The sequence below is a fragment of the Mobula birostris genome, chromosome 17 (assembly GCF_030028105.1).
Source record: "Mobula birostris isolate sMobBir1 chromosome 17, sMobBir1.hap1, whole genome shotgun sequence".
NCBI lineage: Eukaryota > Metazoa > Chordata > Chondrichthyes > Myliobatiformes > Myliobatidae > Mobula > Mobula birostris.
The window spans coordinates 11,793,430-11,807,352 of record NC_092386.1 but is presented as its reverse complement, the minus strand read 5'-3'; the positions used below and the strand labels follow the sequence as shown (position 1 = coordinate 11,807,352).

Sequence of the window (13,923 nt, the reverse complement as noted above, 5' to 3'; positions counted from 1 at the left end):
GTGAAGGACATGGTTACTGGAGCAGACATTTTTGAAGCTTTGCTGAAAATGATGTCAGAAATGAAACTTAATGTGTCGAAGCTAATTGGCATCACAACTGATGGGGCACCAGCAGTGGTGGGACAGAAAAACTAAACTGAGTTCTTTGATTACTAATTGGCAAACTCAGTTAAGCACAAATGATTTTCTAGCATGTGCTATTCATTAATTTGAGGCAAAACATAACTAGGTGTATTTAAATGGATAATTCCCATATTTCAAGTTTTTATGGCATTTATCTGGCCCACCATCCACTCATTAATACGCGATCTGGCCCACAGAGGCAAAAAGGTTGCCGACCCCTGGTTTAGTACCACAATGTTCTGATATATCTCTACTATACATGTTTTCCTTCTTTTGTGCTTTCCCAATTTAAGCCTTCCCTAAATTGTTAACATGACAATATTCCTCAAGATTATAAATATTTGAGGATATTCTCCTAAATTTCTTTTTAACAAGTTTTGTAAAGCCACTTTGGCTCAGCTTTTTGCCATCTGCCAAAACACGACTCAGTTAAGTGTTTTCGATAATGCTCCTGTACGTCATCTAGAAACACCTCACTGGATGTAAAGGCATCCCGTAAATTCAGATCTTTATTTCTACAGCCATTTCAAGGGTCCTTTCCCTACATTGCTTTGTTAGTGAGTTCGGATTCTGCATCTAATGAGCACTGTGAATGATATACAACTCCTTTGCTTTCATATGGTTTATTTTGCCACTGCGTAGCTTAGAAAAAATAACTCAATGCCACATCAGTACTGCTGTTATTAGTTGAGCTAGAAGATGGTTAATATTACTTATGAAAGCCAGTGTTATTCAGACTTGGGCTGTAATAACCTGGTGCATTTTCCTTTCCACATGGCTGCAACAATGATTGTACGAACACAAACTCAGCTGTTATATCTCCAGGTGGGAGAATTATAAAGCAACATTTTTTTTAAAGTGTCATCTCAGACAACTGAATGTGGGAGCTAATATTAAATAAATGTACTGCAAGATGTTATTATTAAGTTAAAAAAATAGTCCTGGCCATATGTAACCCTGGTTAATTAAATCGGAAGATGTAATGTTAGAAAGCTCCACCTGTGGAGGGATGAAAACAAGGTTTACTGATTTAAAGAAAAGAGAACTTGGGGAAAAAAGCTATGTGAGCTATACATATAGTTTAAGTGTGAGCACGTGGCCAAGTGGTTAAGGCATTATCGAAAACATTATAATATATATATTATATTGAACTTGAATGTGTAGACCTCCTGACTTGAACTGAAACTGAAGTGAACCATAATACTTAAGAATAGGAATTCAATTAGTTTTCTTATTGTTAATTTGTAAACCTTTAAATAGGGAATAATACTAGATCTAATTAGTTAGAGTAGTTGGAATAATAAAGGTTATTCTAATGAATCTCACTGATTCTAACTGAAAAGGAATTAGATTTTTGTTTGATATCTGAGATTTGGAATCTGAACAGAATGTTAGAATTTTGAATTGTTCTTACACATGTAAGTATTTGTATATATTGCTATTTTTATAAGCTTATTTCTAGAAGTGTGTGTTTTCTATTCACTGCCTCCTTTTGATAGCTAGAGCTTCTGATGGCCCACTAACACCTAGTGTATTACTATGCAATTTGAGTTTCTCCTAATGAGTGTGGTGACCTGTCACATGAGATAAGACAAGCGCTACACAGATCAAATTAAACTCAAAGGAATTTGCTATTCTTGGCTTCAATCACAGTTATACTTACATTTGCATACTTCCTCCTTTGACTTTTGAGTTTTGGTGAGTGAAACATGCACTAAGAGGCCATTTTATTAGGTACATAATAAAGTGGCCACGGAATGTATGTGTATGGTCTTCTGTTGCTGTAGTCCATCCACTTTAAGGTTAGATGTCTTGGGTGTTCAAGATGCTCTTCTGCATCCTATCGTTCTAACATGTATTTGAGTTACTGTCACCTTCCTGTCAATTTGAACCAGTCTGGCCATTCTCCTCTGACCTCTCTCATTAACAAGGCATTTTCACTCACAGAACTGTCTCTCATTGGATGTTTTTTGTTTCTTGCACCATTCTCTGTAAACTCTAGAGACTTGTTCTGCATGAAAATCCCAGGAGATCAGCCAGCTTCTGAGATATTCAAACCACCCCATCTGGCACCAACAATCATTCCACAGTCAAAGTCACTTAGATCACATTCCTTCCCCATACACTGAGTTGCTGCCACATGACTGGCTGATTAGATATTTGTATTAATTAGCAGATATATATGTGCACCTAAAAAAAGTGGCCACTAAGTGCGGGCTTAAACAATGAGGGCTAGCAAGATGTTAAACAAGAGAAAATATAATAGCTTAATGTACCTATAATGTTCTGATTCCTAATAACATCCAGAAGCAGGAGACTTTTCTAGCAGTTCATCGGCTGCCTGTTGACAGAAAACCCAGGAGAACACATAGGTTCTACATCGATGCATTTGATCTAAAAGTTTCCATTTCATTCTCACAGTTTGACGTAGAGTGTAGACTGTGGAATGCTCTGCCCTAGAAGGCAGTGGAGGCCAAGTCTCTGGATGTTTTCAAGAAAGAGATGGATAGAGCTCTTAAAGACAGCAGAATCAAAGGTTATGGGGATAAGGCAGGAACTGGATACTGATTGTGGATGATCAGCCATGATCACAGTGTATGGCGGTGCTGGCTCGAAGGGCCGAATGGCCTACTCCTGCACCTATTGTCTATTGACTTTCACACCCACTTGTTCTAAGAACTCTACCAGTCATAGCAAAGCAAGAGAAGAGAGTAACCACCTTAAGTCTAGTCCAACCTTGAAAGCAACTAGTTATTAACTTTAGGCATGTTTCAACTACTCTTTGGAGCAAAAGGGGATGAGAGGTGACTTGACAGAGTTATACAATGTTCCATGATCTATGTTCTACTGTATTTCCCTTTGTTTCTGATGGCATCAACATTGACATATACAACATGAGATGTTAAATGTAATTTTCCTTTGGCTCCTCACACTTTCTCCTAACTCAAGGAGTAGACATGGTCCCCAGCTGTGCGTGCCCTCTCATTATTTACATAGAAGAGTCCATGTTCCAAGCCTTCCCCGGCAATGCTCTCTAACTCTTCCTCTATACACACTGATGACTGTATTGGTGCTGCTTCTTTAACCCATGCTGAGCTCATCAATTTCATCAACTTTACCTCCAACTTCCACCCCACCCTTAAATTCACTTGGCCCATCTCTGGTATCTCACTCCTCTTTCTTGATCTCTCCGTCTCCATCTCTGGAGACAAGCAGTCAATCTAGTCCAGCCCTGAAGAAGGGTCTGGGCCTGAAATGTTGACTGTTCATTCGTTTCCACAAATGCTGCCCAGCTCAGGGCTAACTATCCTGACTGGTCAAAAAAAAATTGTTACGGAAACAACAATGAAGAACCCTTCTATGTCTGTCTGCGGCTGTATGGACAGACAGAGATGGAGGACTTTCATTGTTGCCCTAAATGCCAGTGCCATAACAGGCAATTGGTAAGTATAGATTTCTCCAACATTTTGTATGTGCTGTTTTGGACTTCCAGCATCTGCAGAATGTTGTGCGTTTAAAATCTGACTTAAATGTGTTTTTTTGAACAAAGCTGGACATTTATGAGTCCCTGCAAGTGCACTGGGGGCTGAAGGGCCTGTATCTTGCTGTACTGTTCTATGTTCTATGAAAAGGCGGCCCCAAAACAGTGCAAGCAGTATAGTATTTCCATACTCTGTTGTTTCATGAGGGAGGCAGTTATCCTACAAGAGGTCTACCTAAGCAAAGGAGGCTACTGACATGAGCTTTCCCTTCCTGATGGATCGACGACATTCACAGGGCACATCTGGTGGCCCAGCTGAGAACTCATGCATTCCAACAGGGACCTGTGAGCTGTGCTGACGGACAGCCTTGCGGAACAGTCCTGTTGACATCTGCCAGCGATGCGAGCAACGTCGACTGACAGGGCCTCCCTCGTGAATATTACTCACTGCGAAGGACAGAGGTGCACAATTAGACGGCGCCTGGTGCCTCAGAATTAAATAGATTGATCCTAATTAATGTTCACTCCCAAATAGGAACAGGTGTTGGCAGGAGAGATAACATAGAGGGGGGATGCGCGCTAATGAAACAGGACTCTTCTCATTTTGACCCACTGCAGTGACAGCCTTGCCTCAATGACAAACACCATGCTGTCAATCTCAGGTCTGTTACCATCCAAATCCATCTGCAACGTTTAGTCAGTAAGCACACCGTGAATTTTTAAACTAAAAGATTAAAAAAAAGATTAGCTTTATTTGTCACATGTACACCGAAAGATACAGTAAAACTTTCAGAATAAAATTTAGCATCACTGGCACATGTTGAAAATCTGTCGTTTTGCGGCAGCAGTACATTGCAATACATAATAAGAAAAACTAAAAGTTACAATAAGAAATGTATATAGTGGGGCAGCACGGTAGTGTAGTGGTTAACACAACACTTTACAGTGCAGGCAACTCAGTTTCAATTCCCATCGCTGCCTGTGAGGAGTTTCTATGTTCATCACACGGCCGTGTGGGTTTCCTCTGGGTGCTCCAGTTTCCTCCCTCCATCTGAAGCTGTACGGGGTGTCAGGTCAATTAGTTATTAGTTAATTGGTCATTGTAAACTGCCCCTTGGTTAGCAGTAAAGACGAGTTGGGGGATTGTTGGGCATCGTGGCTCGAAGGGCCTTCCCCGCTCTTTATCCAAGTAAATAAAAGTAAAAATAAATTAAATGAGTAGGGGAAGCTGTTCCTGAAATGTTTAGGGTGGGTCTATAGGCTCTCAGTTAAGGTGGAGTTTCTTTCCTTTTTGGGGTCTTTCTTAAAATAGCACAACCAATCCCTTGATGGCTCAACCCGCTTCACTGGTCAAGCTCAGTATCCCTTCAGTTGTTCCTGATTATTCCTAGTTATTATTACAATTACAACCTTTTGATTTGTACCACTATCCTATCCTCCTCACCCCTAATGACATGCAAATCCTATAGCTGTTCTAAGTCTTTTCTTGGACCCTTAGCTCTCAGTGGATCAAAGGTCAGTGATGAGCTCCCATCTCCTTCGTCCAAGTTCAGCAGTGTGGTCGGAGTCTGCAATCCACTGCATCCACTGTACAGCTGGCCTTTCCCGTTTCCATCTTTCACGACTTTGAGAGGCATGAGTTAACTGTACTGGAGTATTAACAGTGGACAGATATGAGCATGTGACCCATACTGACCCTGTCAAATTATTTAGTCTGGCTTCATTTCAATACCTGAATCATCATAGGAAATATCAATGCTCCTGAGGAAATCAGATCTGTTTTGATAGCTCTACAAACATTGTGGTTGCAAACACTACTTGCCAATTCTTGCTCTGAGATCTGAAATTAGAAGTTAAGTTTTAAAATTCATGTAACCACTTTGATAAGTGGAATAAGGAAAATACAGGAAGTGAGTCTCTCTTCATTCTTTTGTGATTCTATAAGTAGTGTGGTCACTCGAGTCTCAAGCATGATGTTCTCCCAAGGGGTTAGTCTGTCGACTTGGACAATGGAGAATGCCTGTGGGAGACTTAGTTTAACACGAGGAGGTTGATGCATAAGCAGCCACCACATGATGCTTGACAGATACATGTCAGGATCAAGGAGCGTGGAATGCAAGACCACTGGGGACCCTTCAGTGCTGTGGCTTTCCTCCGCCTTCACTGTTGTTGCGATTTGTCCGCCAGCTCCACTGTTGAGGTCTTGGTTGGATTGTTCTTTGTCTGGAACTTTCCTCTTGACCTTACCACCATGGGTGACCCTACCAGGAGCGAAGCTCCAGAAAGCATCACTCTTGGGATCTGAGGAACTCATAAACCTCTTCACCACGACGAGGTGACGATCCATGGAGAAGGATCTGTGGAAAGGGCGTGCTACTAATAAAGGTAGCACTTATGGTCCACCCTATTCACCCTCAGATGGCAGTGATGGGGCTAATAATCAGGCCCATACTGTAATGTTCAGTGTCCTATGTTCTGCTCTAGATGGCAATTGGCATTAATTCAATGCAGTAGAGGAGCTCTACTGTTTTGGAGGCATTTCCACATTGCATTTGGATTTCCGCACTGTGTACGAAAGCTTTTAAAGATTAAAGATCTTAAAGATCTGCTTCATTTGTCACATTCTCCCAAATCTGCAGCTGCTGCTGCTAAGAGCAAAGTCAGCTGGTGTTGACCTCTTCAAGTTGTGCACTGTCTTGGCTTGGAAATACATTGCCAGCCATCGACACCTAATTAAAACCCTGAAAGTCCATTCATGCTGCTGACCACTGCAGCTCACCGGAATATCTTCACAATGTATGAAGGAGGCACTGCACAGACTTCTCAAGGGTAGTTAGAGTGTAATTGGGCTGCACAAACTCATTGGACCAGAAGGGGCTGTTAAAATAAAAAGCAAGTCTTTCTGTTAATTCTGATTTTGATAAGATTAGATTAGTTTTATTTCTCACCAGTACATCAAAAAGGTCCTTCACTGTGAACAGTAAGGTACCGAGGAGTGCGGCCCAGGTCCATAGTTCATTGAAAGTTGCGTCACAGGTAGATACGGTCGTAAAGAAAGCTTTTGGCACATTGGCCTTCGTAAGTCAAAGTACTGAGTACAGGAGGTAGGATGTTATGTTGAAGTTGTACAAGATGATGAGGCCTAATTTGGAGTATTATGCGCAACTTTGGTTACGTACATGGAGTGTTTCATGAAGTTGACAAATAGGCAGGCATAGCTGGGACCCTTAAGCTCAAGGGGAACATGAGGGGGAACTGCTTCACTCGGAGGGTCATGAGAGTGTGGAACAAGCTGCCAGCGCAAGTGGTGCATGCGAGCTCAATTTCAATATTTAAGATAAGTTTGGATAGGTACATGGGTGCAAGGGATATGGAGGGCTATAGGCCTGGTGCAAGTAGATGGGAGTAGGCAATTTTAATATTTCAGCATGGACTAGAAAGGCCAAAGGGTCTGTTTCTGTGCTGTACTTTTCTAATGACCCTATGGCTCTAAAACATACAGTGAAATGTGACCTTATGCTGGACTGGGCTGGCAACTGTTGTCACACTTCTGGTTCTGATATAGCATGCCCACAACACACTAACCTTATCCTGCATGTCCTTTGGAATTTGAAAAGGAACTGGAGCATGCGAGGGAAACCTGCCCAGTCACGGGGAGAATGTATAGGCTGCTTACAGACAACGGCAAGTATTGAACCCCCGATCTTACAGCCAGTGGTGTAAAGAGTTGCATAGAAAGTGCCATTGTATAGTTCCGCACTAAAATGTAGAACAAATACACTCATCACACCTACAAGTCTGTCAGTGATTTCATGTAATTATTTGCTCTGGAAAATGGATTTTGCATTAGCAAGTGAAAGATAATTGTTATAGGTCTATAATAATCTCCCATCTACTTTTTTCCTTGCCTCAGTAAAACAGCCAGCATAGTCAAAGAACCCAAGCCCCCTGGACATCCTCTCTTCTCCACTCTTCTATTAGGTAGAGGATACAAAACCCTGAAAGCATGTACCACCAGGCTCAAAGACAGCTTCAATCCCACTGATACAAGATGAATGAACAGTGATTAAGATAGACTCTTGACCTTGCAAGCTACATCGTTATGACCTTGCACCTTGTTGTCTATCTGCACTGCACTTTCCCAATCCTGTTCCACTTTATTCTGCATTGCTTTACCTTGTTGAACATCCATGGTTGGTTGGCGGGGTGGAGATACATCTCTACCAAAGGAGGTTGAAGGCACTCCTTCCGTCCACTAGCCTGCAGGTCACTCTTGGGCAAGGTGTAGCACATGCTTTGCCCCCCCAATCAGGGTCACGAGAAGCCATGGGGGCAGATAGTGGATGGTCTTTTGAGCAGCTGGTGCATATCAGAAATCCTGGCTATGCAACCACTGTTGACAGGCAGACAATCTCTGACCATGGCTGGGGTCACCCATCTTGTAAAGGCACCTTCCAGAAGAAAGCAATGACAAACCACTTCAGTGGAAACATTTGCCAGGAAAAATCATGGTCATGACCATGATAGTCCATGTCATATGACGTGGCTCTTAATGCTGATGCTGACTCCAATAGATTGATCTTTGTGAACCCTTTGCAAGACCAGCTTTTCACTATACTTTGGTGCATGTGACAATAATAAGCCAATTCAATAGGCCACCGATATGCTGTCAGTGCACAGTTTTCATTGCTGCCTACTGTAAGCATAATCCTTTCAGAAGGTCTCCATGTCTGATTTAGTGAAGCAACCACTGCCCCTAATATTGCTGACAACTGGTGATGAAGATTCACCACATTTGAGTAGAGGCGATAGCTAGTCTGTTCTGATAACAAGCCTCGGCAGAGGCAAAGAAAACTATCTACTTAATCACCTAATAATTCACTTCATTAGCTAAGTATCATGAAGAAATCTGCTAGAATTACAGTAGATTTGTTAATTAGAGCATTGTACTGCGCAACAGTGCACATAAGAATCTACAAATCTGTGAAGGAAAGTTGCTAAGTCAAGAAACCAAAATTTTATCTATGTGAATGATTCAGACAGTATAATATTGCTAAATTTAAGAAACTTGGTGGGAACAGCCATCTTAATAAATTTATTTATCAGATTTGGCCCGATTTAGACAAGGCATTAAGGTCTGATTCAATGTCTTGGCACTTGAAACAGTCTCGTAATAGCCGCACAAAGCAGCATTGCCAAAACCATTTCAAAACCCGCATTTGAAATACCATGGCAAAAAACCTCAATGTTCTCAGAAACATTGTCCTCATTTTAAAGTTGGATTGACACACAATAAGTAATACTTCTTGTGCTCACAACAAATTTAAAAGAAAGTAAAACAAGAGAAAATCTGCAGACGCTGGAAATCCAAGCAACACTCACAAAATACTGGAGGAACTCCGCACCTATGGAAAAGAGTACAATTGATGTTTTGGGCCGAAACCCTTCAGCAGGACTGGAGAAGGAAAGCTGAGGAGTAGTTTTGAAAGGTGGAGAGAGGGGAGAGAGAAACACAAGGCTATAGGTGAAACTTGGAGAGGGAGGGATGAAGTAAAGAGCTGGGAAGTTGATTAGTGAAAGAGACAGAAGGCCATGGAAGGAAGAGGAAAGAGGAGGGGGTGGGGCACCAGAGGAAGATGATGGGCAGGCGAAGAGAAAAGAGGAGGGGGTGGGGCACCAGAGGAAGACGATGGGTGGGCAAAGAGATAAGATGAGAAGGAAAAGGGGATGGGAAATGGTAAAGGGGGGCATAACTGGAAGTTTAGGAAATCGATGTTCATGCCATCAGGTTGGAGGCTACCCAAATGGAATATAAGGTGTTGTTCCTCCAACCAAAGTGTGGCCTTATCATGACAGTGGAGGAGGCCGTGGATGGACATATGGGAATGGGAAGTGGAATTAAAATAGGTGGCCACTGGGAGATACCGCTATTTCTGGCAGAGGAGCATAAATGCTTGGCAAAGCAGTCTTCCAATCTATGTTGGGACTCACCGATATACAGGAGGCCACACCAGGAGCACCAAACACAGTTAATGACTCCAACAGACTCACAGATAAATGCATACATACATATTGAGAACACGAGTTACCGAGTCATTGAAAGTGAGTCTGGAGGTTGTGGAATCAGTTCAGTGTCGGGGTGAGTGATGTTATCCACACTGGTTCAGAAGCCTGATCGTTGAAGGATAACAACTGTTCCTGAACCTGGTGATGTGGGACCCTGGGGCTCCTGTACATCCTACTTGGTGGTGGTGGTGAGAAGAAAGCATGGCCTGAATGGTGGGGGTCCTTGATGATGGATGCTGCTTCCTCGTGGTATCACTCAAGGCAAATGTGCTTAATGTTAATAAATACTCTTTCAGAGTATTGCACCTTTAAATAGCTTAAAGATCATCACAGCTGACTGAAAATCAGCACTATTTGTCATTGAGTTTTACTTTGTTTATAAGTTTTATTTTATTTATAAGACCATAAAAGCATAAAATACAGGAGCACAATTAAACCATTTGGCCCATCGAGTCTTCCACCATTTCATCATGGCTGATCCATTTCCCACTCAGGGATATATATCTCACTGTGTATCTATATACTTAGATATACAACGCGGAACAGGCAATACCAGCCCAAAAGAGCAATGGTCAATTACTGTACTAACTGATACATCTTTGGACTGTGGGAAGAAGCCGGAGCATCAGGCAAAACTTGTGTGCCAACAAGAAGGACATACAAACATCTTAGCCAGCATTGGAATTGAACTCCAAACTACAGCACCCTGAGCTGTAAAAGCATTACACTAACCATTATGCCACTGTGGTGATTTGAAATTCATAGATGAATAAGAAAAGCAGAGATTGAAATGGTGGACATAATTTTCACTTCTTTTCTTTCTTGTGTTGATGGGTCACCAACACACACTTAATGAAGAAGGAGGTCAGTAGGTCGGCCAGCATCTATGGACATTGATAAACAGTTGAAGTTTTGGGCCAAGGCCCTACATCAGGACTGGAAAGGAAGGGCGAAGATGCCAGAATTAAAAGTTGGAGGGAGGGGAAGAAGGACGTTAGAAAGAGAAACTGGTGGGACTGTCTACTCTATCTGGTGCTCCCAATGCGGTTTGGGAGACCCAATGTAGATCGGGGGACCGCTTTGTCGAGCACCTCCACTCCATCCATAAAAAGTAGGATTTCCCAGTGGCCAACCATTTCCAATTCCTATCCTCATTCCCAATCCAACATGTCGGTCCAAGGCCTCCTCTTCTGCCACGATGAAGCCAATCTCAGGTTGGAGGAGCAACACCTTGTATTCTGTTTAAGCAGCCTCCAAACCTGATGGCTTGACCATTGATTTCTCCATCTTCCAGTATATTTCCCTCCCCCTTCCAGTTCCCCATTCTGGCCTCTTACCTCTTCTCACCCACTTATCACCTCCCACTCTTGCCTCTCCACCTTTCCTTTCTCCCCTGGTCCACTCTCCTCTCCTATTAGATTCCTTCTCCCCCATTTTTACCTTTTCCACCTGTCACCTCCCAGTTTCTTACTTCATCTCCCCTCCCCCCACCCACATAGCTTCACCTATCACAAACGATTGTCCTCTAAATTGTCCTCTAGCTTGTCCTCTTTCTCCTCCCCACACCATATCATTCTGGCATCCTCCCCCTTCGTTTTATGGCCCAAAATGTCAACTGTTTATTCATTTCCGCAGATGCTGCCTGACCTGATGAGTTCCTCTTGAATTTTGTGTGTGTTGCTTTGGATATACAACATCTGCGGGATGTTTTTGCTGGGTGACCTGACAATTTCTTACATTTTCTGTTGTAATGAATGTACCTATCTTATTTTGTTATCATAGACCCACAGAAGCTTGAATATAGATTAAATCAGAGCAATAATTTTGCCCTTTGCTGGTCCCCATGGATTGTTTTGCTTAGGTCCTTGGAAGTCAACTCCTGATTCTAATGGACTCCCCTCTATTTTTTCAGATTATCAGTATTAATTACAAAATACTGTACATTTTCCCAAAATATATAATACTCCAATTTCTAAGCCTCAACATTTGGAGCATTTGAAAAATGAGTACTGATTTACTAATTTATGTCAGATTAAGGATATTTATTTGACAGCACAGAAAGATATTTTATGCGACCAAGTGAAACAGTAAAGCACTGCCAATGCAAGCAAGGCAGGTAGAATTCAGGCCAAAATATTCATTTGTGAATTGTTCCCTTTGGAACATATGATCGTTGTCCATTCTTTTCTCTGAAGGTGAAAACTGACACTATCAATCAAGGTCTTAAAAAAATGAAATCAGTATTATTTTAAAAATGTGAACATGAAATTTAATTTTCAAGTCATCTTTCGTTTGGTAAAATGATTTTCTCATGCATTATTTCAAATGTTTGTGCATTTAGAAATAATGAAACTAGCTCTTTACTATGTCACATAACCATTACACTCAGATGAAGAGAAGCATTCCTAAAACGTGTGATCACTTAGCCGATTACCACATGTACCACAACTATTCGTTAGGTGTTAAGTTCTTACTGTAATATGCTAAAGTATGGGACTTTAGGCATGGAGGAAAAATCCTGTAGCCCCAACCTCTTGGCTAGTGAAATATAAACTCAGTGGCCACTTTATTAAGTACCTCCTGTACCTAATAAAGTTGTCACTGAGTGACTGTCCATGACCTTATGGCTGCAGTAGCCCATCTACTTCAAGATGCTCTTCTGTTGAAATGCATAGATAATTGAGTTACTGTTGTCTTCCTGTCGGCTTGAACTAGTTCGACCACTGCTGTTATGTTTTGTAACTTTAAACTATTTCAAAGAAGACACAAGAGTCCGGGTATGCAGGTTTAACTTTAAGCTTACTTTTAACCATCCGCCCTGCTCTGCTGGGAGAGAAGCTGACAGCGATGCAGGTGGATGCTTCCCTGGTGTCATGGATTCTTGATTACCTGACTGGCAGACCACAGTACGTGTGCTTGCAACACTGTGTGTCCGACAGAGTGATCAGCAGCACTGGGGCTCCACAGGGGACTGTCTTGTCTCCCTTTCTCTTCACCATTTACACCTCGGACTTCAACTACTGCACAGAGTCTTGTCATCTTCAGAAGTTTTCAGATGACTCTGCCACAGTTGGATGCATCAACAAGGGAGATGAGGCTGAGTACAGGGCTACGGTAGGAAACTTTGTCACATGGTGTGAGCAGTATTATCTGCAGGTTAATGTGAAAAAGACTAAGGAGCTGGTGGTAGACCTGAGGAGAGCTAAGGTACCGGTGACCCCTGTTTCCATCCAGGGGGTCAGTGTGGACATGGTGGAGGATTACAAATACCTGGGGATATGAATTGACAATAAACTGGACTGGTTAAAGAACACTGAGACTATCTATAAGAAGGGACAGAGCTGTCTCTATTTCCTGAGGAGACTGAGGTCCTTTAACATCTGCCGGATGATGCTGAGGATGTTCTACAAGTCTGTGGTGGCCAGTGCTACCATGTTTGCTGTTGTGTGCTAGGGCAGCAGGCTGAGGGTAGCAGACATCAACAGAATCAACAAGCTCATTCATAAGGCCAGTGACGTTGTGGGGATGGAACTGGACTCTCTCACGGTGGTGTCTGAAAAGAGGATGCTGTCCAAGTTGCATGCCATCTTGGTCAATGTCTCCCATCCACTACATAATGTACTGGGTGGGCACAGGAGTACATTCAGCCAGAGACTCATTCCACCGAGATGCAACACAGAGCGTCATAGGAAGTCATTCCTGCCTGTGGCCATCAAACTTTACAACTCCTCCCTTGGAGGGTCAGACACCCTGAGCCAATAGGCTGGTCCTGGACTTACTTCATAATTTACTGGCATAATTTACATATTGCTATTTAACTATTTGTGGTTCTATTACTATTATTTATGGTGCAACTGTAACGAAAACCAATTTCCCGCGGGATCAGTAAAGTATGACTATGACTAAGCGAGGCACCTACTTATTACGTGGTAGCGTGATGACATTTGCAGTTCACGTATTTGTAATTAAACCTGTAATAAATTATTAAAATAACAAGAATATTCAACTAATATTTATACAAGATTACTCAAATATAACTGGAAATACACAATTGTCCTCTGACCTCTCCCACTAACAAGGTGTTTCTCCCACAGAACAGCTGTACACTGGATGATACCTGTTTCTCACACCATTCTCAGTAAACTCTAGAGACTGTTATGAAAGAAAGTCCCAGGAGATCAGCAGTTTCTGAGATACTCAAACCACCCCATCTGGCACCAACAATCATTCCATGGTCAAAGTCATTTAGGTCA

The 13,923-nt window shown here is 42.2% G+C and overlaps 1 protein-coding gene across 3 annotated transcripts in view; it reads left to right on the top strand.

The window, feature by feature from the left end:
* Nucleotides 1–13,923, top strand: part of LOC140211503 (uncharacterized) — a 211,065-nt gene that overhangs the window by 185,235 nt on the left and 11,907 nt on the right. The gene's annotated exons all lie outside the window — the stretch shown is intronic.